Here is a 25,951-nt window from a genome sequence, read left to right as displayed (position 1 = left end):
GGAGACGCTCCCAGGGGAATTGCCACCTCTTCAGGAAGAGAACTCAGAGATTACAAATCCAAATAATGACACACGGCGCTGAAACCAGGCAGGAAGGAGGGGGAAATGGTCCATCTTTAGAGCACGTGGGGAAAATGACAGTTTAGGATTTGTGGGAAGAGAAGCAGGAGGAATCTGCTCTTTGAGCAGCAGCACATTTCCTGCCTCCAGGAAATTCAAGGGTCAGTGGAAACCAAAGTTCCACTGGAGATACAACAGCCACCACCTGGAACCCCTGAAAACCTCCCAGACACAACAGCCACCAGCCCAAACCCCAGAAAAGCTCCCAGACACCGCTGAGCAGTAACAAACCTGCGAGATATGAAAATAAAAGAATGGTGTATTAAGCGATGTGGTAACTGCAATTTGTCATTTAGCACTGTGAATCTATGGATTTTAATGACAGGGTCTCATTTACATTTAACAATCAGTGTATTAGAACATTTCTTGGGAACTGGGGGTATTTTCTTGTCTCAGTAGGAATATATAGAAATTTCTTCTTGATTAACAACAGAGTATAGGAGTTTTGCCCTGAAATCTCAGTCCCTTGGTTTCTCTCTGGAGCTGGATGAATTTCAACATACCAAACTGCAATCCTGACAGGAAAGCTCTCCACAATTCAGTTGTTTGTAATGATTATGTATTTAACAATTCTTCCACAAGAATAACATTATAAAGCACCTTTCATTTTATTGTTCATCTATATCACACATCTGCTTTAAAAACCACCAGCAGCATATCTTGTTCCTAATGATGCATTTTGGATGTGACTTTCAAAAGCATTTACAGCAACTTCGGAGCATAAATCCCAGTGATACTCAACAGTATTTATGCCCTTAATGCCTGTAGCCATTACTGAAAATCTCATTCTTTTCCAGAGCTCTGGAGATGTTCCAGAGGTCGTACATGTAGTAAGAAATGGCAAGTGTCACAAGGTATTTTGTGTTTTACAGAAATGCAATGCAGCTTTAGGACAGGCATCAAGAATACTGAATACATGCACTTAAAACAATAATGGGCAGTTTAGGAAGCAGGGAAAGGCTCTGGCAGAATTTAGCCAGTGAGTCTGGGGATAAGGTTGCTCTCTGTTGCATCCAAGCCAGTAAAAGTGGGATTCTGATTCTTTTTTATTCCACTGGAACACAGGGGTTTATTCCACTGGAAGATGGAGCTGCAATGCAACTGCAGGGTTGCACAGCGACCACCACCAACCATAAATGTCTTCTCCTACTCTGACAAAACCAACCAAAACTTCAGGCCTCCATTACAGCTAAATTAAACTGCTGAACAGTTCAATTAGGCCATTTAAAAATGCATATTTTTGGGCAAGTCCTAATTAGCTTTCAGCAAGCAGAGGAAGCCCCAGCCTTGATTAACAACCTCATTTACTCTGAGACACTCCTGCAGAGCCTGGTCATCGCTGCCTGCACCCCCACTGGAGATCAGGAGCTGGTGTGCAACTGCAGGAAATACGGAGTTGTAAGTACACATGGGATTTTACATGGACCAGACAATCAGAAAATAACAATGGCCTGGGCTGGAAGGGACATTAAAGCTCATCTCTTTCCATATAAATGGGCAGGGACACCTTCCACCACCCCAGGTAGCTCAGAGCTCCATCAGACCCGGCCTTGGACACTTCAGGGGATGGGGCAGAGCAGCTTGCAGTGGCTCTTGTAGCTGCCACTGCTTCAGGTCTTCCCAGAACACAGAAAGTACAATAAATAAAGTTACTTCAACACAATACATGGATGAACGTCCGCCAGCTCCTGTGTCATACAGGGAACCCTGCACTGAATGATTCAAACAGGAGGATTTTTGCTCTGCAGCCTGATTGCCATCACTGACATCCTTGGGAACTGGGAGACTACAGCATCTTTACACAACTGCACCATAACTTCCTACTCTCAGTTTAACCTTCTGTGAAAAAAGGATTAAAAACACTTGCTAATGAACATCACCAGTAAGCAACAGGGCCAGAGTGTTGCTTTTGCAGCAGAACTAAATTTGATGGATACCAAGACCATTTAGCACTTGTACACAATCACACAGCCACGATCTGTCTGTGGTAAACTTCCACATACTCCAAAAAGGGTTTTTATGGGAAAAAGCCCACAGAAGTTTGTTCACAACAGACACTGGAGCTGTATTGTTATTCTGTCATCAACTGAGAAGCAAGAATAAAATAGAAACTTCCCAGTGAACACAAAGAAAAAATTACACTCTGGACATCTGCTTACAAATCCTTGAATCAAGCTTTTTTACAAAGCCTTATCTTTTAATTACCTCCTGCCCCCTTCCATGCCATCACTTTTGGCTTGCTAATTTAATTTCTTGGACATTTTTGCACTTATGAGTTCGGCTACATCACTTGGTTAAACCAACGAGAAACTCCAGGTAGTTGTGAGATGAACAGCTGTAACGAATTTTATATTTTAAAGATATACAGACCAACATTACAGGCTGCTGTATTCTGTAGGAGGGTCCTGCAAGCCGTGAATGAGTCCTGCAAGGGCTCTGTGTGAGCAGTGCCTGGCTGCTCCTGCCTGGGGGCTGCCAGCGCCCGGTCGCTTCCAGCCCCTCTCACACCTCCCGCTCCCTGTGACCATCTGCAGCTCGAGATGCGCCCTCCCTGCCAGGAACACAGAGGAGCCGAGGCAGGGGAAGCCAGGGAGACAAATCAAACAGCCAGGCAGTGCCCCAGCTTTCTGCCAGCACCGTTTCAGGCCAGCAGGATCACCCAGCCCCGTGCAGACTCCGGGCTCCTCTGGTACCGGCACCGCTGCTGGAGATGGAGCTCTGCCATCCCATCATAACCACTGCACCATCACCATTCTGCTCCCTGGGGCTCTGCCATCCCATCATAACCACTGCACCATCATCATTATGCTGCCAGGCTCTGCCATCCTGTGGGAAATGGATTTGTAGGGAATTCTCCAAGCCCGACAGAAGGCTCACACAGTGTATGGAAACTTCGAGATGAGAACAGGGCAGACATTGTTAAGAGGGAAATGGAGCTAGAAATCAGTTTCAAAGGATGGCCTTGTAAATAAGAGTAGATACTTCAGAGAAATAGAACTATGGAAGGTATATTGTAGTAGGACCCATGAGGGGTAATTTTAGATTTTTGGTTTTAAGGCATTTACAGCATGGTGTGGCTAAAGCTGATAGGCCAAGAAACACTTATAGTAATTGTAATTAGGGAATATTTGGCTTCTGATTGTGATGGTGTGAATTGTAACATCTGTATTGTCTCACCCTTCACGTGAGACTGAAAATAGAATAAAAGTTTTTAACATGGCTCTCAGCTGCCCCATCCCTGGGTCAGAAAAGGGCTTAATCCAACACCATCCCATCCCCACTGCTGACAGCAGCTCTGCTGCCTGGGCACCCTCTGACCTGCCAGAGGTGACACTGTCCCACAACAGCCAAGGGACACCACGGCCAAAGCGTGTCCCACACCACGGCTGTGTCTTTGGAGATGTCAGTGTGATGCTCCCTGCAGCTCCAGCCTTCATCAGGCACAGCTATCATCCCAAATTTTTTTCCCGGAAAGAAGACAGGAGCAGCAGGTATTCCTCCTTGGGGCAGGTATTCCTCCTGCCCCAAGACGAGCATTTGCTGTCTCCTGCCAGCAGCCAACTGTCCCAGGGCTGGGCTCTCCCCAGGTCAAGCACACACACCTGACTGCTAACCCTGCCTGGGATGGCTGATCTGTGTTAAACCAGCTGGGCAGCATTTCCAAACAACCTTGACTCCTTCTCTTACATCCTGCTCCTGGACATGCTTCAGATACATCATGAAACTCTCTCAGGAGAACACACTGAGTTGTGGAATCAAGACTTCCAACACTGTTCAACTCACATAATCCTTAATTAGGTTTCATTTTTTAATGCAAGGCTTCAACAATTAGCTCAGGAGAAACTGTAAAAGCAGAAGCCAGGCCACCAAGGACTTCTCCCACACACATCTCTCTCTGCTGGCGTGGCTGCACCATTACTGCACAGCTCCAGCACGGATGGGGATGCACCAGCACTGGTACAAACCCAGCCTGTAAAATCCAGACACCTCTCCAAAGTGCACTATTCCCTGCTAAACACTTGCCTGCCGTGAAACTTGAACACAAAGGGAACTATCCACGTAACTGACACCTGCTTTGAGCCAGGAAATAATCCTATCTCCCTAATGTCTGATCTACAAATGAGGTCTTCATTGTTTTCATCGTACACACTGTTTACACACGGTTTCATAAAACTCACCACTAACAACTCATCTCTGTAATTAACTGAAGTAGGTGGAAACCAGAATAAGGATTAAAGAGAGGTTTTATCAGCTTAACTCAGAGGTGTCTTCCTGAAGTCACACACCTTCCACGTGCTGCTGCTGCCCTGGGGAACAGGGAATTTGGCATTTTGGTACTCCCACTTGGTTCTCTGCATTCCCCTGCAGCCAGACCCGACAGCCACTGGTGGGAATTAGCCAAGGTCTGAGTTTTAACTCATAATCTGAGCTTTAAATGGTGACTTTAAAAACTCTCCTACCATGTTTTGACTTAGTACAAGCCAAACAGACCTTCTTAGTTAATATGTACAACACTAGGAACAACAGCTTAAAAAAATAAATCATGATTTAGGACTAAATCCTCTAGACCATCTAATCACATTATTTAGTACCTTGACTGTGCATTTCCTGCTCTGACAGGAGCAGCTCCAACCCAAGTCAGAGAATTCCATCACCAGCACACACAGCGAGTCTGTCACGGGGGGGACTAACAATGGACATGGAAATATGCATTTTATTCCTTCCAAACTGAAATCCATAAGCAAGTTCAGCTTAATATTAAGTTTGTTATCCTCTGCCTGCCTTTTTCCCCCCCAGAACTCCAAGATGTTCAGCCAAGTACAACATGGAAGCAACCCCTGCAGCTTCAAAGACACTGAAGGCAATTTCCAAAGGTTGCTGCTCTGGTTTCACCAGGTTCACACCACACCAGCAGCCACTTCCAGAGAGCTCCAGGCCCACTGAGACCTTCCTTGAATTCTGGAGCACAGACTCCTGCAGACAGGCAGGAGTTCATGTTCACTTTTCCTGAAGCATCTGTCTGAAAAGGGTGGATTTTAATGGTGCTATTTACAACTAACAGTGTTATAACCCATAAAAACCTGAGTTTATAGGTTTCTTTCCTGCAGTAATGTTTATCTGACAATAATTTTGCAGACCACGGGTTTACAGAGCAGGGACACCTGGTCTCCAGTTTATTCTGAGGTCCAATTAAGTGGCAGGCAGAGGCTGCTCACCCACCTCACTCCTCCATCTCAGCCATGTGATAATTCAAATCTCCTCCCCCTACTTTACCTTTATCTCTTATTTTTATTAATGTTACTAAAACTACAGTCATCTTGTATGTATTTATCTGAAATTCCTTTCCATTGAGGCTCCATGAAATTGCCTTTATAACCCTTACAACTTGCTTAAGCTTAAACAGTCACTCTCAGTCTGCAAAGGAAAATTGGCAAACTTAAACTGGACCACCTCAGTTCCCATTCAGTTCCAAAGAGAAGCCACTTTCTGTTCTTGCAAAACAGAAACTAATTCTGGATAGTCCTGGAAGTTTAAGGCCACCGTGCTCTCTAGATAAATTAAAAAATAATGAATGCCAGGGTTTTGAAAGAACAGCAAGCACTGTAAAGAAGGTTCTGTTAACCTTGAATAAACATCCTAAAGAGAGGTATTGGAAACACACAGAAAGAGTGGATGAGTAAGAAAATGCAAGACATCTCGTACTTAGCACACTTCAAATAGTTTCTCTTTTCTGAACACATTTCAGGAAAAAAAAAACTACCGTTGTTAAAATGGGCCCATTGCAACACTGTCAGAGCCACCCTGGGCAGGGCAGCACGCCTTGATACCTGGAGCTTTTCCACTCCTGATAACCAAACCCTGTCCCAACCCAAGCAGCTCAGAAGGGACTGGCACAAACACCAAACCCAGCAGCTTTTGGTGCCACACAGCTCATTCCTGCTGCTTCCCCAGGCTCAGGGAGCTCAGTGAGATCACACAGAGGCACTCCCACATCATCAGGCCTGATGGACAGTTCTGTGTTTACTCAGAGATAACACCTGCCTCTCACAGGATTACTTTAGCACCTACAATAATGTGTTTAAATGAGATGTAGGTCTACAGGCACCTGAATTTGCTTTTTGATATATTTACTAAAATGCTGGCAGGTTTGATGCATGCTTTGCAGAGGCCTATTTTTCAAAATAGAGGAATTACACCTTGTTCTTACTTAAAAGTTTCTAAAATATTAGGCTAGACAGAGATCCAATTCCAAGCTTTAAACTGCTTGATAGACCTTGACAACAGGGTTGGCTTTTATGCATCATCTTGTAATGCAATAAATTTCACTTGAAACATCTTCACCTGTGTACCAAGACATGTCACTGTGATACAGAAAACCTGACATGAAAATAAAAATAAATTAATAAATTAGTTGCTCAGAGAACAACTGTCTTACGGCCAGAAAAACACACTTCCTACGAGAAACTCAAAGAGACAGTCTTATTTTATTGAAAGGTAATTTAAGTAAGGAATAATTATGAAGTACAACTAATCAGGCAGCAGGTAATTTAAGACTGGAGACAAAGGTATGAGAGCTGATAGCCACGGTCCTCCGATTTCAGACTGGAAATGCAGTTAATGAGAAGCTGGGATTTTAACCTGAAGTTAATGTTCTACCTCCAGCGATGGCACAGGAGGTTTTGAAGGCGTAACCTGAGCACCCAATAATAGAAAACAAACAGAATAACCCAGCATTTCTTAATTTTTAACGCCCATGTTTCTGCATGCTTGCTTTTTGAAACCACATGGAGATCTGCTCCTCACAGAAAGCTCTCTTCTTTTTCCCAGATTATTTGCCAACCTTCCTTTCCACTGTTTAGCACCACAATTCCCCCCCTTTTGCCTACACCCTCTCTGCTGAAGGTATTCATAAAAATCCTCTGAATCCTCCTCCTTCTCCCTTCCCAAGGCTCCCCACACAGACATTTTCTTGTTCACAAACCAACACATGAATCGACCCGATGGTCTGACCCTTTCCCGTGGGGAGCCCCAGCAGCATCCAGCACAGATTCAGGAATGCACATTTTTAACCCACAGTCCCCTCTCCCGGCCCATGGAGCAGGATCTGATGTGCAGGGAGCTGCCAGTGCCAGTCCTACACACTGCCCATGGATGTTCCCAGCCCAGCAGCACAGGCTGTGGGAATTCCTGGGAAGGAAATGCAGAGTTTTCCATAAAGCACAGTCTCTCCTCTGCAGGATGCAGCTCTCTGCATGTATCTGCTAACAACATCTCAGTATTTCTCCACCCCCTCCCCATGTTTCTCCTTTTTGTCAAGCTCCCCAGCATTTGTTCTGGGATCTAATTAAGGTCCCTTATCACCATGGCAAGAGGGGGGCAAGGTCTAACAAAACAGCATTAATGAACCCATTGTTTTCGCTGGGCACATACAGAGTTCTAATCCCCAAGATTGGAACATATCAACACTTGGAAAAAAAAGGTTTAATCTAAAGGAGTCTGTGTTGTTTACATTTTTGCAAGACTTGAATTAGAAGCCCTTATTACTGGCATAATCCAACAGCACCTCAGAACTTATTTTTAATGGGAGTTTTATTCTGATTAGGACAGGCAGCTTCATTTTGTCTCCTCTTCGGAGCATATGCAGAAGTCTCGCTCCTACCATCTGACTCTCCTTCAAAGAGATGAGCTTCCCGTAAACTTCATTAGTTAGATGCCATTTTGTAGGTAATTCAGAACCTCTTCCCACCTTTCTGGGTTATTAAATCTATTAACATCCCAGGATATTGTTATGTAAGTACTGCTCATCTCCATTATGCAGCAGAATTAGACGAGAGCGATTAGAACCAAGTTTGTCTTGTTTCATCTCATTCCCTGGGTGAACTCAGGCACCAGAAGCCAAGACAACCTTCAGGGGATGCAGCTTTGATACTGAAGGGAAAGACAACCAAAGGAGAACCAAAAAAATCCATGAGGGGAAAGAAACATGGGCTTCAGGTGAGAGTTGTAAGGGAGAAGGTGCCGTGTTCCCTTGCCCTGCAAGAGCAAACTCTTCACTCCTCCCAGCATTCACATCCTTGTTCCCTCCCTTCATCTCCAATCCAACTTCCAGTAACATCCAAGGATTTTAACACCACCTACAGATAACCCCCCTTGCAAGGATCCCCTCCAAGAAATATCTCATTTAAATGCTACAGAAAGTGTTCTTCTCAACTCGACCCCCTCTTGACACTGGCTCCCCAGCTGCCTTTTGAAAAAACTGCTAAAGGAGTCTAATTTTTGGACAAGAAATCAGTCCTGGCCACAAGTAATCTGCAAAAAGAGCTCTCCACCTTTCACTGGAATAGAAGTCTTGAAAATAGAATCCTGAACCTTTCAATTAAGCATGAGAACTCCTCTGTGTCATCTGAAGGGGAAGAAGTTATACAGCCCATTTTTTGAAGGTTGCCTCCTAGTCCCATTCTGTGTAATAAAATACATACTGGAAATCTGACTCTCCAATACAGGATAAAATGTAACATTTTATAAAGCAGGATGCAGACTGAAGAGCCGTGGGATACCACACACAAGCAATAGGAAAAATGCAAGGAGGAAGCTCCAGCAGAGGAGGAGCTAAACTTCTTCTTACTAATAGAAATCAAGAAGATTTTAATTTTTTTTAATTTAAATTTTTAAGGTTTTTAAATTTTTAAAGCAGTACTGAGAGAGTTCTCCAACACACTTTTCCAACTTTAACTGATTTTCAGGACACTCCTGGGAAGCAAACACATCCATATTAATAATCCCATTAAACAAGAGGGGTGAACAGTGATGGCACTGCTACAGGGCCAAGAGAGAAGTCAACGCTGGCTCAGTGGGACCTCCTGTGTATTTTAAATGCAAACCTACTTCCCTTGTCCACGGCTCTGCTGTCATCACACCTTTTGGAAAATAAAAGCCAATGCCAGAGAGAGGGACAGCAACTTTAGCCCACTGCTGCACATCCCACCAACTTGCAAAATCCCTGCCTGCCCAGCGTGGCCACCTGCCCTTCTGGACAATAAAGTGTCTTCTGTGGGAGGCCTTCTGCTCAGAAGAGCATCACAGAGTGCAAACAGAGCTCATCACACGGTGTTTGCTCTCCCATCCTCCCTGCAGGAGAGGATCACGTGCAGAGCTGGGGTGTTTTTCAGTAAATGCGCCTTTGCAGGCAGTGAGACCCTAAGGGATGGCTGGTAAGAGCACAAAGGCTTCTTGCTGTGAGTTTATGTAGATGAAACGCATCCAAACCAGAGTTTGTTTTGTCCTTTGCTCCCAAGGTCATGGTCTCAGCAAGCACCTGGTACACCACACAGGTTCTGATCAGGGTTAGCACGAAGTTTGGCTGTGCCAAGGAACCAACAGTGCCAGAAGGGGCTGGATGCCAAAGCCTTGGCGTGCTCTGGCTCTCACATGCACCAGGCACTCACCCCCCTGCAGACAAAACCACCAAACTCCATTCAGAATGAAGCACGAGGCTGACAAAACAAAGGAAAACTTGGCTGGGTTACAATGAGCTACAGCACTCCATCTTTCTCACCTCCAGTCCTGCCCAAAATGCTGAGGACTGTGCAGAATCATTTGGGTTGGAGAAGACCTCCAAGATCATCAAGTCCAACCATGACCCCCCAAGGGCAACATCTTGGAGGTTGACTCCAATAATGTTTCCTACGTTAGAGTGCTCAACCTAATTTTATTTCTGGCACAACAGTAAGAAAACTACTTCTTATTACAGCACGTAATTAGTGGCTAACTTTCCAAAACAAAAATGGCCATGAAATTCAGAATCAGGCAATTCTTCTACAGAACAGTAATTTTTTTGCTCAAGCTCTCCCCCAAATACAAAACCCCTTACATTGACAAATGCCACAAAATTACAACTCTGACCTATTGGGAAAATAAAGTCAATGTGATTTAAAATGATTCAAAGGGCTCAGAGTTGGGCTCAAAGTCCCTGTGGGCCCCTTCCAACCCAGGATATTCTATAGTTCTATAAAATTCCAGAAACCCTGTGCTCACAGACACTCCCTACCCTGCACATACATTCAGGAACTAAATACATTATCTAGAGGTAGTAAACAGATTTGTAATGGGTGTCACTTATCCCTGTCAGCAGCGCTGATGAATAACACTGTTAACATGGATCAGATCGCCCACCAAGCACAGTCACAGGCTTCCCCTGCCCAAGAGCCACACAACTTCTCCAATTAGCTGCTCACAACTAATTGTCAGATGCAATTTTCAGTCAGCATTTCCTTCTCCCTCCTTAACATATTCCTGGTGCAGGCATTGCCCCCAGCAGCAGCCTTGCCCAGCCACCTCCCTCCCTCCCAGCCCTAATCTCTGCTCACAGCTTTGGAGCACAGCTCTTGCAGGCAGCTGACATTTAAATAAGCTCTGTATTGACTTTCCTCTGCTGTACCTCGAGTCCTCCTTGTTTTCCTTATGTTCATATTCCAACTCTGCTGCTCTGCAGCTCCTTCTGAAGGTAATGGAAGCGGAGCTGGACTGATATAATCAATAAATACCTTCACCCTGCAATCCAGTCCAGGAGGAGACTTCCCTCTCTTCCCATGCATATTCACTATTTTGGATAAACTTTCAGAAGGCAGGGAAAGGTTCTTTCCCAAATCTGCAGCATGTTTCAGACGATGCTAAGCCTGTGAACTTTCCTTTAACTCGCGTTAAACCGATACAACTTTTAATTAAAAAAGTAATTTTGAAAAATTGCTTGTGCGGTGCGGAAGGTGATGTTCAGACAGCATCACTGATCCCTGGAGTTCTGCAGCCTTGAGTTTAATAAACTGAATTTTCAAAAGTAAACACAGCTTGCATCAGCACCAACCTTCTATTTCAGCCCTGTATTTTCCATCCTTTCCTTAGCCAGAAGAGGATGTTTCCAGAGCACCACACACCAAACGCTGCATGGGCTGGAAAGGGAGGAAATTCCCACCCCTGGAGCTGTGTCCCTGCCAGGTGAGGAAGCCTTGCCTCTGATGGAGCGAGGAGGAAGGGATGAACTCACAGCCCACCTGCTCCTTGGGGAAGAAAATCCCAGGCACAAGGACTGCCCTCCAATTTACACCTGAGCCTCTGCAGTTTTACCCTCACACAGCAGCTCCTGCCTCCTCCAACTGTAATTTAGGATTTCTTTTGCCTAATTTGTTATTTCCTGTAGTAGGTAACCCAGCAAGGGGGAGGGGCAAAGGGCAGAGCAAAAGCAAAATAAAACCTAACCTAAATGTCTTGCCCTAGGCAGAAACAAGTCAAAAACACTCTCAGGTTTCATTCTGTTTGTTTTTGTAACTGTTCACCTGGGGTTTTTTCAAGTTCTTTTAGAAGAATCATTTGAATTATATTTATTCCACAATTTCAAAAAGATGCTCCATGACAGTGGGTGTCACATCTCCCTCGTCTCTCCTCTTTCCCCCTTATCAATTTATCCCAGTTATCCCGACAGGCTCAAACAAGGGCTGGGAAGCCAAGATTCTGGGGTTCACTTCCCAACTGCATTTCTAGCAGGTCATTAATTGCCCTGTGAGCTGCTTTGCTCCTCTGCAGAGCAGGGAGAGGTGCGTTGTGCAGCTTCATCCCTGTTTATAAAACAAATACTCTGAGAATCCAGGCACACTGTGCTGATCTGAAACACCAGGCATTCTGTTATTATACATAAATAAATATAAATACAGCATCTACCATTTTCACTCTACTTATTTGCATTTCTACTATTTTAGAACTTCTTATGTCGTTAAGAAATGCCAAAAAGAGATGATTTCATGTTCTCATGCCTATTCCACCCAGAAATGCTAGGCCTGAATGCCTTTTTTTTCTTTCTGCTAAAACTGTACTCCTAACTGTATTTTCTCAGTCAAAGCTTCATAAGAAAGCAACTTTAAAGGTGTTGTTTGCAGCTGCAGTGAAATAAACACACATTGAGCACTGCCCATGCTGAGCGAGGTATTTCAGCTCCACATCCTTTAACTCTGAGCACCACCACTCATTATCCCATACAACTTAATTCTGGAGAGCATTTTATTAAATATGCATTTGGATTTGGTCTCAGTCCCATAAAATATTTAATCATGTGCCTAAACATTACATACCCCACCAAGGTTGGGTTTTAGGCTGTTTGGTAACACACACAACAAATTCCAGAAGATAAAACACCTTCGTTCTTTATCTGAAGAGCTCCACTCCACAGATCAGCCTTTCAGAGATGTGCCAGCTCCAGCTCTATCTAGCTCTTCACACTTTTTTTAAGACTAATAGGCTCCACATATTCATCTCCAAAGGGTATAAATTCCCTTCCTCTCTTTCCCTTTTAAATATGTCAGGCAACATTACAAAAAAATAACATCTGTGCCACAGTTATGCAACAAGCAGCATGATAACCATTAAACTGCACTTTATAGAGAGTGGGCTGAATTAAAAAACAAAATAACAAAAAGGAAACAGGGGAAAAAAATTCACCTTTAAACCTAGGGATCAGGGAGGGTTTCAGCACCACCACCCTCCCTTGCTTACCCCAGACTCCCTGTTTTGCTGCCCTCCTTCACTGATGCCTCATGGCTATTAATGGCAGCCTGAATACACATGCCATGAACTGCAAAAATGGATTGAATCTGGCTGGAAAGGGCTTAAACGTTCAGTAAGAAGATGAAGAATCCCAAAAGTGGTTTTAGTATGCGTGTACATTTTGTCAGAGTATACCAACAGCACTATATATTCTTTTCTTGCAACACTTAGCAAGCCTTCTCTTTTCATAAATATAGGTCAACAGAGCTAAACTCTGTTTTTGCCTCAACTCCCACTTTAAATGCATAAAAAATTAGATTTTTAGGGAGCAGAATGAAAGGAATGGTGTATTTCATGCTATTATATACCCAGCCAAGGATCCCAAAGGGTTTGTTTGGGCTTTAAAAACAAAACAAAAACCCTTGGCATTTGTCAGACTAAAACCATTTTTCTTTGGTCTTTGCACAACCATCCTTTCCAGATTTGAATAAATAACATCAAACAAACTATTTTGACTTCCATTTACCATGCAATGCACAGAAGTTGCTCAAGGATAGACAGAGCAGGGTGTGAAGCATTTGGGGACCCTGAGCAGGACCCTGCAGAGCCCCCATCAGACCTGGAAATGCTCATTCCAACCCCTCTGCTCCCCTCTTGTCATTTGTATTTAAGCAGCTTTATATTGCCCCAAAGAGAAATTATTGAACCAGCCACAGATAACAAGTTTAGCAGGCACCACCACAGGGTATGGCTGTACCCATAAATGCAGGCAGGGGGATGAAGGTATCAACAAAATAACAAAAATACCGACTAAACTCCCAGCTACACATCAAGTTTTCAACCTGACCCTCACAAATGCAGGAGTGATTTAACACAGCCCCTTCAGCACATGCCCAGGCCTAACTGAATAACAGAATATAATATAGGTTAATGCCCTTAAATAAAATTATGTATTGTATAGATACAATATACTTTATGTAGATTATCTAAATATTGTAATACTCTTAAACTGCCTTTTGTTTTAACATCAGCCAGGAATGCAGGGTGAGAACTCATCAATTATATTGTCAGCTGCAGATTGCAGATATTTTAGCTTTCCTGCACATTGCAGTGGGGAACATAACCCTTCTGCCTTCACATGAGGTTTAAGGCACAAGACAGTCATTAAGCATTTCTGATACAATATTTGGACTCCACCATGCACAAACTCACTGATCACAATGCAGATGAAGACTTTCCCCATACCACACCAGGCCAAAAAGCTTCAAAACACAATTTAGGCAGCATTTTCCTCTTTCCCCCACCACTTTCACTGAAATCCCTTCCTAGGAGCCACCTTCCTCCACTCCTGCTCTTGGCTCTTTGCTGGCATTGAGGCTGTTTTGTTTTTATTCCCAAACCACTCATTTTACCCAACAACCCCTCCAGACCACCTGCAGTGGGTGAAAAGTTAATCCAAGATGCTTCCAAGCTCCCCCTGAACCAACCTTCAGGAAGTCTTGAACTCATCCTAGTGATAATAAACACAGATTGTGCATGGACAGTGAACACCACAAACAAGGGAGGAAAGGAGGATGTAGTTTATAGGGAAAAAACCCAGAGAGAACCTGAGACACCAGGGTTTGCTGAGCTCATGAATGGGAAGCTGTAATTCCACACACCAGCAATCAGGATCAGTAATTCACAGAACAGCCAACACATCAGTCACTAAGGAGCTCCAGCTCTGCAGCACAACCAGTGCCATCCTTCCTGCAAAGCCAGAAATGCTTCCAAAGGCTGGGATCAGCACCAGACCCTGTTGATGATTAAGCAGCAGCTCAAACACCCTTTGCAGAAGAAGAGAGAACTGTAAGGAGCACGTGGTTCTTGGCTCAACACTGCACAGGGACAGCAGCTCTAACCTGAATGGAAATCCTGAAACACAACTTTGTGCTGCCTAAAACAGCCACAAATTGTGATGCTGAGCAATCAAGCCTCTCAAAAATTCATTCTTTCACACCAGAAGCTCCTTGGGAACCCAGTGGCCTGCCCAGCCTCCCATCCATCCACCTCCCAAAAAGCTGCTGCTGGTAACTGCTGAGTGCTCAAACCCAGCAAGCAGCAGGCAAGGAATGAGCAGAAATGACCCAAAGAAACAGCCAAATTAACAAAAAAACAGCCACAATACACAAAACCCCTCTCCCTGCACTACAAACCCTCTCCACCAAATGATGAGCTAACCAGATAAATAAGACAATTAAGTAAGGGAAGGTTACAGGGTTAGGACAATTATTTGTTCTGAACTCCTCTGTACCCATGGCACAATTCAGCTTGTGCCAGAGCAGCTGAATTCCTGCACGAGCTGGCACTGAATGCTCCATGGACTCCAGAATGAATCTCTGGCTCTCTCTCACATGGCATGGACAGGTGATTTTGATACAGGAGATTTCCTCAGAGGCAGGCATAAGCAAACCATGGGAAATGACTGCGTGCTGCTCCCTACAGAGCCAGTGGGAGATTGGGGTTTGCTGGTTTGCTTTAATGTGAGCTGAAAAATTGTGGTCAGCAGCACTTTCCCTTCTGGTCTTCCCAAAAATTCCACCCATCTTGCCACGTTAAAGGCACAGCTGTCACTGAAGTTAACCGGTCCAAGTAATGCTGGCAGTAACATTAAACAAAAAAACTCACACCACAACTTTTTGTAGCTAAAATCACCCTGCTCCCCAACAGTTTTTTCATGCAAATGAGAACAGTGACCACCCTGAAAAAGGCAATTTTCATTTTCCCCCTCGAGGTTCAGAGAGAGCCAAGATTACTAATTGCTCCATTCCCTGGAGCAATATGAAATAAGATCCAGCATCCATCTGTATTACCACTGGAAACACCAGCATGACCCTTCAATTCACATTCAGAGTATTAAAACATGACCTTGCAAGGCTACCAGGAAAAAAAAAAAAAAGCTGCTTTGCTGGCCAAACAGACACCAGATTCCCTCTGTACTGGGTAAATTCCCAGCCACCCTCCTCGCTCCCATGAAGAGTTCAGTATTTCTCTGAAGTTATTCAACAGCTGGGAAGGTCAAGTATTGTCCAGACTGGCCAGTCACAAACAAATCCACCTTCCACACCCATCTGTGCTTCAGCCACCAAGTAAAACCCCAGCCAGAGGGGGAAAAGGATAGAAAATCAGGAGCACAGGGTCCCCACCTGCTCTCCAGAGCACTGCTGATGCTTGCACAGGGCTTAGCTGACCCAGCCAGGGACCTGAAAATTGGGGCCAATGCAGTGGATGGGAAAGAACCATTTTTTTTTTCCATGTGTAAAACTCATAGTTTCAGCTAAAATACAAGAAATTAAAAAAAAAAAAGAGCTTCAGTGGCACTTCTGAAGAATAAAAAAAAAAAAAAAAAGGCTTTGGAAGCTTTAGATTTGAAGCTTCACAAGCTTCTTATGAAAAATGCAAGCTTTGAAAAACTTCTGAAGAATTAATATTCTTACTTTGGGCTCTTCCACTGCCAACGGACTACGGATGCTGTAACTAATAAAAAATAATTAATGCCAATAAACAGGCCCTTCATAAGGCTTCAGCTTCTCTCCTCCATCAAAGACTCATTCATTGGGACATTGTGCAGGAAACAAAATTCACCCACAGAACTTGTGTTTTCCACGTTTGGTTCCCCTGTGCTGTAACTGACAATTAAAATCCTCCCAAGTGCGAGGAAAGGAATCTGATCTTTTTTAACAAGGACACAGCTCCAAAAGCAGCTCCAGAGCGTGGCAGAGACCTCACCTGGAATGGAACTGGCAAAGAGCTGGGAATTTGTGCCCAAGCCCTCCCCAGGACCCAGGTCTCATGCTGGGAATGAAACAACCAAGAAGTTCTCAGGAGTACTCTGAGCACCCCAAGCCAGGTCCTGGCATTCCTGAGGGTCCTGTGAGATCCACAGGAGCTCATTTTCCTGGTAACCTCCATCTGAGTGTCCAAACACCCTCAAAAATGTCAGAGTCCCATTGCACCACCACCTTCTCAGCAGTTTCAGCACATCAGGAAAAGCACAGTGACAATGCTGGGGTTTAATTTGTGAGGAGCTCCCACCCCAGGGAGAGCAGAGGCAGAAAACGCCTCAGCTGTTTGGGGCTGTTTTAGAAATCCTGACTCTCCTCTCTCCAAGAGCCTTGGAGCAGAGTGGAACAGCCCCAGACACCAGCAGGGAACACCACAAAGCAGGAAGGGAGCCTCACACCAAACCCACCACCAGGAGCCCCCTCTGCACCACAGAAACCCCACAGCAGCAAGAGGAGGAAGCTCATAAATTGGAGAAAAACCCCAAACTGGTGTCAAGGCCAGGCCCACAAGCTCTGCCAGCCCCAGTGACACAGAGACTGGCACTGCAACACCTCTCGAGGTGGTCAGACCTCTTAATAGAGGCACCCTGGTCTGATGCCTGAGGAAAACAAAGCTGCTGGCAGAGACAGATCACAGTGCTGATAGGGACAATTCAGAAAGGTGTTAAACTGATGGGGTAATTAATTAGCTGGGGTCCAAGCAGAAGCAATGCTGTTGGGCCAGCAGACTGTGGTTCCACCTTCCCAGCAGGGAGCACCACCAGTAAATGAACACAAGGAGACAGATCAGAAACTTCTAGTGACACATCCACCCAGACTCTGAAGATGCAGCACAAAACAAAGATGTGGATGAGATCAGTGAAAGGCAACAATTAGCCGGCAGAATTCTCCATCATGGAGAATCTATCGAGACAAGAGCTTGGATAAATTAAGCAAATCAGTTATCTCATAGTCAAAAGCTTTTTTAAAGGCAAACAAGACTGCAAATACGAGCTCAGACTGCTGGGCATAAATCACCTCCTGAATGCTTAAGGGTTCAGGGACAACAGCCCCAGTGCTGCCCACCCCCAGGTCCCTGTGCAGCTCCTCCAGCTGGGCTGGCACAGACCCTGCCTGGGACTGGAGGGCACTGGGCCAGTCCCTGGGTTATTCACAGGGCTGACGTAGCCCTGCAGACACAGATCCACCTCATCCGTGTCACTCTTTGGAGACTGCATAATCATAGCTCAGCCCATGCCAGAGCAACATGAGGAACACCTTCTGCACAGAAGAAATTCTCAAGATTTAAAGTTTTAACACAAGCTAACAAACGCCAGGGATGAAAGAAATCCTGGGATGAAAGATCTCCATGACACCTGCTTTGAATAAAAAGACATTGCTACAAAAATATCACAGACCCGCTGGTCTAGAGCCTTTGCTTCATGTCATTCCCCAGACATCAATTTGCAATAGAGGCACACAAAAGCAGCATTACACAGATTACATGCTACTCCCCTGAACTGCAAACAAAATCCACCCAGCACTACCACCACAGTCCAGAGCACCAGAGCCACTTCCCCTGGCTGTTCCTCGGACAATGTGCTAAGGATAAGGGTTCAACTCTCATTTGCAGAGCTGAGGGCTCCTCCTGCAAGCTTCCCTCTGGCTCAGCTTCCCCAAACACTCCCCATTTCTCCTCGTGTCCACAGGCAGGTCAGCAGTGCTACCAACCCCCAGCAGGACAGGTTTTACATTCAATTCCTGCATCCTTCAGGCAAATCCCCGCATCTGGATGCTCAAGGCAGTCCATCATCTTCAGCATCTGTAACTCACTGCATTCTACATGATACAACACATGGCAATTATTTAATGTTTGGTTGTAACAGCACCCAGGAGCCTTAAAATCAAACCCCAAAAGGCTGAGATGCCACCACGCCTCTCACAGCACATACAGGTAAGAAATCAGGTGGATCCTTGTGCTGGAACAGCTCAGACCCCTGCACAGGTGACAGGTGACACCAGGGGCGTGTACGACCAGCTCAGAGAAAAGAGGGAAGAGCAAGGTTCCAACAAAACATGGCTTGCTCAGTTTTATGCCACATGGCTCATTTACTCACTGCTGGCAGCATCCACAAAATCAGGCTCGTCAAGCACCTGACTGTACACACAGGTAATGATTATAAAGCCAACTCAAGCGGGGCTAAAAGTACACAAAGATCTAGCATGAAAATAAAATAGTGCAATCCTCTCCCAGGTGGAAAACAGGACTTTGAACATAACAGGTGGATTACATAACAATTATTTTGCTCCCAATTCTCAAAATATATTTTTTTTAAATACCCTCACAGACCAAAAGCTGTCATTACTGAGAAGCAAGAGCAATTTTACTCTGGTAAACAGTCAGGGTGCCCAGCCTCTCTCAGGGCCAAACACAAACTCAGCAGTGGCAGCATCAAAGAACCCCCACACACGGACCAGGGCAAGGCCTGGAGCATCCATGGCTCTCCTCCCTGGATTCTGCCCAAGGAAAAGATTATTTCCTAATGCTGCTTTTTGTTTGCAACAGGGCATAAACTTCAAGGGGGTGGTTCACTGCTGTGCTGGGGGAAAGCAGCACGGTTGGGTTGCTGCTACAATGGAAAAGCTTTAATATCCAAAAAATGCACCTCGCATCGATGGCTGGCTCCCACACCCAGGATCCAACCTGAGGCAGACCCCTTTGTCTGGGAACACTTTCTGCCCAAGCCTGGGGCCTTCTTGGTCCTGCAAGCACATTTGAGCCTTCTCCTACGTTTCTTTGCAGAGCCAGGAAAAAGATACACACGTGACCCATCACAAAACCATCCACGAGGCCTCACCATCTCAAAAGAGAAGGACACCACCGAGGCACTGCCCCACACAGCCGTACTCCCTGTCCCAGTTTGGAAGTTAAAACCCACGGGCCACAACCTCTTCTCTTTTTTTTTCAATCTGAAAGAGACTCCTCAGCATTCAGAACTCAACCTTTAAGCGGGCTGCCAGAGCCTCGCCTCCAAAAGGCAACAGCAAGCACACACAAAAAAAAGGAAAAACAAACCCACAAAAATCCCCCTTCCCCACCCCCAAAGCTGAGCAGAGGAGCAGAGAGGGAAGGGGGGACGAGGCACACGGGGAAGGCGGCCGGGTGCTCCCCTTTTCTGCCTCCCTTTTATTCCTGCTGAGTGTAGTAACACTTGAACTGGCTCTCTTTATTTGCAGCCGGATACGCGCTTTCAAAGATACTGTACTACTGTGTAGGCCAAGCAGGGACTCTCTTTCTTCCCTTGGTTAGGGCTTTTGGGAAAATAATTATTCACCAGAACTGCCATCGTGAACAGAGCAAGCTAAATCAATGTAGCTTTGTATGGGCCATTGCCACTGCAAAGCAAATACTCCATCAAGACATGGATCAGTGAGAATTTTATCACTAGGAATCCTTATGCACATCTTTGTGTATTTTTAATATCCACCTTATCCCTCCCCACGCTCCTGCACCCCACCCTCCCCACGGATTTGTCTTGTGTCACTGGCGGCTATGGGGCTTGGCCACGAGATTCACACTGTAAAAACGTCTTAAATACACTGGTTTACTCTCCTTTAAAAAAAATTATAATAAAGCATTGGTGCAGAGCAGATTTATTCACTGAACAGGTTGATTTATTTAACAGACTTGACATACATCAAAACCTACTATAGGCTTACATAATTGTTATCCATTTAGCAGGTCTGGTTCTTTTGTCAAGTATTTGTTTTTCAAAAGTGATTCACTAAAGACTGCTGCCTTCTGCACAGCTCACATACCTTAACAAATGCAGTCTTGCATGGGGTATTAGCTGAAGTGACTTTAAATTGCATCCTACCTGCTTGAGCGCTGCCGCTATTTTTTTAGCCTCTGTATTATTCCTTTACTAAACCACCAAAAAAAAAAATTCAAACAGCAAAGCGAGAGGCAGGAGCGTGTGTAGAGGCACACACCGAGCCGCGCTGGCAGCAGCGTGTGCCGCGGGCTCGGTGTTACCGCAGTACCACGCCGCTCCAGCGATGCCAGCAGGTACCTCCGAGTACCAGGATGTTGATGGCTGCACAGAGGTTTCGGGGCAGGGGGGACGAGCGAACCGCCGGGCGGAAACGGGGGGAAAACCTCCGGGAGGATTTAAGGACCGCGGAGCCGTTTTGTTTTCCCGCAAGAGGCTCATTGAGGAGGCCTCGGCTCGCACAGGCGCACCGCTCCCTCCGGCCTCACGCATCCACCCACGGCTCCCGGCCGCGGATCCCCCGCGCACGCACCCATCCTGCGCGGCTTCCCCGCGGGAGGCGGAACGCGCCGGGGCAGCACCCACGGCACCACCGATCGCCTCGGCGCTCACCGCCGGAACCCCACGGCTTGTTTGGGTTCATCCATCGCGCCGCGCATCGCTCGCTCGCCTCGGGGCCGAGGAAGGATCGCGTTCCCCCCCCCGGCTCCGGCATCCTCCTCGCACACGCACACCGGGCACATCCCGCGGCTCGGGGATGGCAGCGCCCGGGTGCCGACCGCACGGACCCGGCGCTCCGCCGCCCGCCAGACAGATGGTTAATTACATTCACAGCCGCATTTTGCGCTGGGATAGAGTTTCAGACAATGAGCCAGTTTTATTTGATTAGCCAGTTCTCTAGTTTAATGCGCGCGGTGACAGCTACTCCCAGGGCTGGGGCTTTTTTTTTTTTTCCCCTTAAATAAAAATAAAAATCCCATCCCCCCTCCTTCATTATGTTTTTGTTCTGGCCGAGGCTGAAGTAAGCGCGGCCCCCGCGGCCGCCGGGGGCCCGGCGGGGCGGCGCCCCCGCCCCGCGCTGCACCTGCCCGGGGGGGGACACGGCGCCAAGTTGCCGCCCCCCCCCCGTCACCTCAGACCACCCTCGCACACACGCACACCCCGCAACTTCCCCGCAGGCCTCCGCGCAGGCCGGCGCTGCCATCAGCATCCCCTCCTCCTCCTCCTCCCCGCTGCCCCCGCGGTGTGCCGGCGCGGGAGGGGGGCTGTGTGTGGCTGAAGCTCCGCCGCGGCGGGACTCACCTCGGCGCGGGGCCCGCGATGGAGCGGGGGTCCCCCGCCCGCCGGGCGCTGCCGGTGCTGCGGCTCAGCGCTGCTCCATGCGCCCGGGGCCCGGCGCGCGCAGGTGGACGCGCCCGCCCCCGGCCCCCCGCCTCCCGCCGCCGGCCCCCGCCCCTTCCCCCGCCGCCGCCGCCGCCGCCGCCGCCGCCCCACGGACGGGCCCCCGGCCCCGCGCTCCCTGCGCAGGGACGGGCGGAGGGCGGGAGGGAGGATGGGGGCGGCGGCTCCCGCCTCGCCTCGCCCCGCCGCCGCTGCCTCCTCCTCCTCCTCGCCGCCGCCCCCCAGGCCTGCGCCCATTCAGGAGGTGCCGGGCAGCGCCGCCGCTGCCATTGTTCGTTCGCTGGGAGCGGGACCCGCTGCCCGCCCCGCGCACCCGGCCCAGCCCGGCCCGGCCCGGCCCGCGGGAGCGCGCACCGCGCCCGCTCCGGCCATAAAGGGCGCGCGGCCGCCGCCGGGCCCGGGCAGGTGCCGAGAGCTCGGCCGGGGCTGAGGGAACGGGCGCGCCGGGCAGGGCCGGGGGATGGAAGGAAGGACGGAAGGACGGACGGGCCGGGCCGGCGGGGAGGGGACAATGGGCCGAGCGTGTGTCACCCCCCGCGCACGGAGCCCGGGAGTGGAACTGGCTCCCAGCGCTGTCCATCTGGCTGAATTCTCCATAGTGGATATGGGAGTCACCTTAGGGCTTGCAGCAGCTTTTCTGATTTATTTTCATGATCACGGTATTAATAGCAGCGTGTAAAACCGTGGTTTACCTTCAGATGCCCATTCCCGGGAGGAGGCTGCCTCATCTCAGGCCGGCTGAGGACTCGCCGAGATGCCGGGCACGCCGAGGGAAGGAAGGCAGGGACAAACCGGGCGCTGCCTTTTGCCGAGCAGGAGGGCGACAAACAGTCAAGGCAGGAGCCAACATCTCAGAGCGTGTGAGCCGATAACATCCTCCCCTTATCGCAGGACCCGCCGTGTCTCTGTGACACCCTCACATGAGCACCGTGAACATCCTCCCCTCCTCGCAGAGTGAATAAATCCCCGCCGTGGCCAGAGTTTCTGCACCGGGGACTGCAGGAAACTTCTGTTATTTCATCTCCTGAGTCAACAGAATGGTTTAGCAAATAGAAGGCAAACCAGCCACACCTATTAGCTTTTAGGTTTATTTAAGTTCACTGTGATATTTGAAAGAGGTTTCTAGCCTTAAGTTATCGCTTGAGTTGCTTTTTCATGTTAAACAACACATACAATCTAAAAATTGATTAGCTAATTCTGTGGTTAAAATATTAAAGTATCAAGCACTTTAGTCCTTGTTCCCACAGCATCAGAGACCCCCATCCATGCAGCAAAAAAACAGGAACATATGACAACATATGGAATGCTCTCTGAATTCAGAGCATTTTACACATGAACCTTGAGCATTGCAAAATAAGAAACTAATCTCATTTTTTCTTCATTAACAGCAATACCCAGAACCAGGACATGCCATACATCACGTGTGAATAAATTATTCATTCCCACTGTGTCAGGGCACATGCTTGAAGGGGTGCAGAAACTGAGACCAGCAGTAAATGATTTGCCCAAGGCCACGGAGTGAGGTGGTGTCACAGTTTCTGGGAAGTAGCACTTCCCAGTCCTATCCCAAGTGATGGTTTTCCTCTCCAGCCTCACCACATTGCTGTGGGAATCACACACTTCAGTCCCTGTGCCTTTGCATGTTTGTAATGCTGCATTTTGTTTCACTACCTCGTCATTTTCTTGGCAGAAACATTCGAGTAATATAAATAAGTAATTAATCAGGGTCAGGTGAGATGGTGACAGCACACCTGGCAGTGCTCACTAAAATAAACACACAGGTGGATGGTGGTCATGAACTGCTTTCAAAATGAGCTGGGGGCAGGTTTTGCCCTCAGCAACCTCACACAGGGGCTGTGCCCTTGAAAAGTGCCACCAAAGGCACACAAGCAAATTTGGCAGCTCTTCTGCTGAGGCACCTCCCAGGGCAGGAATAACATGGCCAGAAGCACCTGGCAGAGCCGCCCAGCTGCTGCCAATGCCTTTGGGAAGGTGCCACGCTGGAGCTGTGTGCTGGAGGTGATGGCAATCACCTGAGTATAATCACCAAGATTAGAAGTAAACCTGGGGGGGGGGGCCTTGGTGGAGATGAAAAGACACATTCAATTAAGTGAGCCTTGCACCTGGATCCAGTTTAGAAAGACAACCTAAGTATTTATTTAAGTGCTGTATTTTAGGGGGAGCACAAACATAAGGCTCAAAGATTATCCTTGGGCTGTGAAACAATACAATGCCTTTAGTTCCACTTACCCACACCACTCACTGAAAGTCCTTCAGTTACAGAACCACCACAATAGTGATGGACAGGCAGCCTGAAGTTCTGCACAGCATCTCAGGCAATCTGAAAAATTAACAGTCTGTGCGCTGTGATCTTTCCATGTACTGCCACAAACAGATGTGGAAGGGGCACTGACAGGGTACCCTTGGCAGGGTATTCATTTTCCCACCTCGGCAGGGTATTTATTTTCCAGGCTGTCGAATAGAGGCTCACAGGTGTGAGAACAAGGTGCTAAGAAAGCTCCTTTTGGCAGGAAGGGATCGGCAGCCCCTGAGCCAGGGGTGATCGTGCTGCCAGCCCAGCCCTGCCCCACAGCCCTGCTGTTCTCCTGCTCCCCTGCAGCTCCACCGCTGCAGCCAGCGCTGTGAGTATTCGCTGCAACCTGCACCACGGAGCAGATCAGACATGTACATCTGTCCCAGCCTTCCAGCTGTCTTCACACAGAATCCATGTGCCCAGACATGGATATATGCCAGGATCCTCTGCCTGCTGCTCTCTCTACGAAGCAGGAGTCAGTCTAAGAAAAAAGAACCTGGGTTATGACAAGAGGCCAATGCCATGGTGGTTTCCAGGTCTCCAAGTGCCCATTTTCTATCATTCCTTCTTTTCTTCATCATCCCTTCTTTTCCAGATTCATGGGAGCCACTGCAGCAGACCCAATACAGGTCAAATCCTTATTTTTCTGTGGCCCAACTAATTTCTGTTATACACAGCCCCTCTACTAAACCATACTGGAGGCAAAGGTCCACCACAGGATTCTGGTTTGCCCATGGCACAAGTAGAACACAGATGGGATTTTCAGAAGATCTCAAATCCTGCATTCTTGGGTGAGCCTGGTAAAGCATGGTTCAAGCAGAAAGCTGCTCAGATGTTGTGAACCTTACAAACTCAGAGAGAACGGCAGCAGGGTGGCAGGAGACATCACCCTCCAATCCCACTCCAACACAAACAGCTGGAGGAGGATTTTTTCCCCACTCTCTCAGACTTCCAGGAGCAACTTCTGAACAAGAACAGTCCAACAGAGACCATTGGCAGAATGAGAAGCACTCCAGGAGGTGAGGGTGGGGTTTTGACTCATGAGGGTGAAGGATTCCCCCCCTTTCCTTCCCAGATCCTGGCATGCAATTCAAAAGCAACAGTGTGCTGTGGGAAATAACACTGAGCCTGCAAACAGTGAGTCCTTACTGAGCCCAAAGCCATTCCTGGAGAAGAAAGCTGGAACCATGAGCTGCACACACTGAATTTCTCCTTTCCTCTGTGGCACACCTGTCAAGCCTTACAGCTTTGTCAGAAAACCATCCCAAGCCACCCAAACCAGCAGTGCAGGCTGAGCCCCCTGCTGCAGACAGACGCCCCCTGCATTCCTGGCTGTCTGCATCCCCCTGAGCTCTGTCTCAGAGCAGCTGCAGGAGCAGAGCTGATGTTCAGCCCACACCTTCTTCTTTGCCCCCATGCTCCAGACACACCCAGCAGATGCTCAAGGCTGTCACTGACCTTGTGGGAAAGACAAATTTCCAACGTGCCTGACAGAGCTGCGGAAGGACCGAAGGTGAGGAGGGTCCCCGAGGAGTTTCCAGGCTTCTCCATTCCTTGACAGGCTCCTTGCTCCACCAAACACCCCAAAGACACCCAACCCTGCCTCACAAGGCTAAAAACCTCCTTATTCAAGTCAGGCAGTTCCAGCAGGGTCACAGCCTCTGAGGCTCCCCTGGCCCCATTAAACTGTGCTGCTCACGGGCTCTGAGCCCCCAAATGTGTCCCTGCCTATTCCTTCCTTTCTCCCACCTTCCTTCCAACATTTCAGCTTTAGATTGTAAATCTTCCTTTATATTGTGCATTTCTCTTACCAGTTTCCATGGCCAAACCCCTCCTTGGTGGTGCCTTCTGAGCAGGAGGAAAGGAAAGCTCCCATTTGTGCCTGGGCCAAGGCGAGCGCTCTGGGGACAGAAGGCTCTGTGTGCCCTCCTTCCCTTGGCAGGAATAACAACCTCGGCCACTTCAGGGGAGGTGACTGGATTAGCAGGGCACAAAGGGAAAAAGGGAAG

The 25,951-nt window shown here is 47.7% G+C and overlaps 1 protein-coding gene across 1 annotated transcript in view; it reads right to left on the bottom strand.

Annotated features, from left to right (window-relative positions):
* NEXMIF (neurite extension and migration factor) overlaps positions 1-21,633 on the bottom strand; it is a 163,950-nt gene extending 142,317 nt beyond the window's left edge. The window contains 1 exon segment of the mRNA XM_030967345.1: positions 21,530-21,633. The gene's annotated coding sequence lies outside the window, so the exon portion shown is untranslated.
* Positions 21,634-25,951: the final 4,318 nt, after the last annotated feature.

The sequence above is a fragment of the Camarhynchus parvulus genome, chromosome 4A, assembly GCF_901933205.1.
Source record: "Camarhynchus parvulus chromosome 4A, STF_HiC, whole genome shotgun sequence".
Taxonomy (NCBI): domain Eukaryota; kingdom Metazoa; phylum Chordata; class Aves; order Passeriformes; family Thraupidae; genus Camarhynchus; species Camarhynchus parvulus.
Note: the sequence above shows the minus strand (reverse complement) of the source record. Positions and strands in the feature narration are given on the sequence as shown.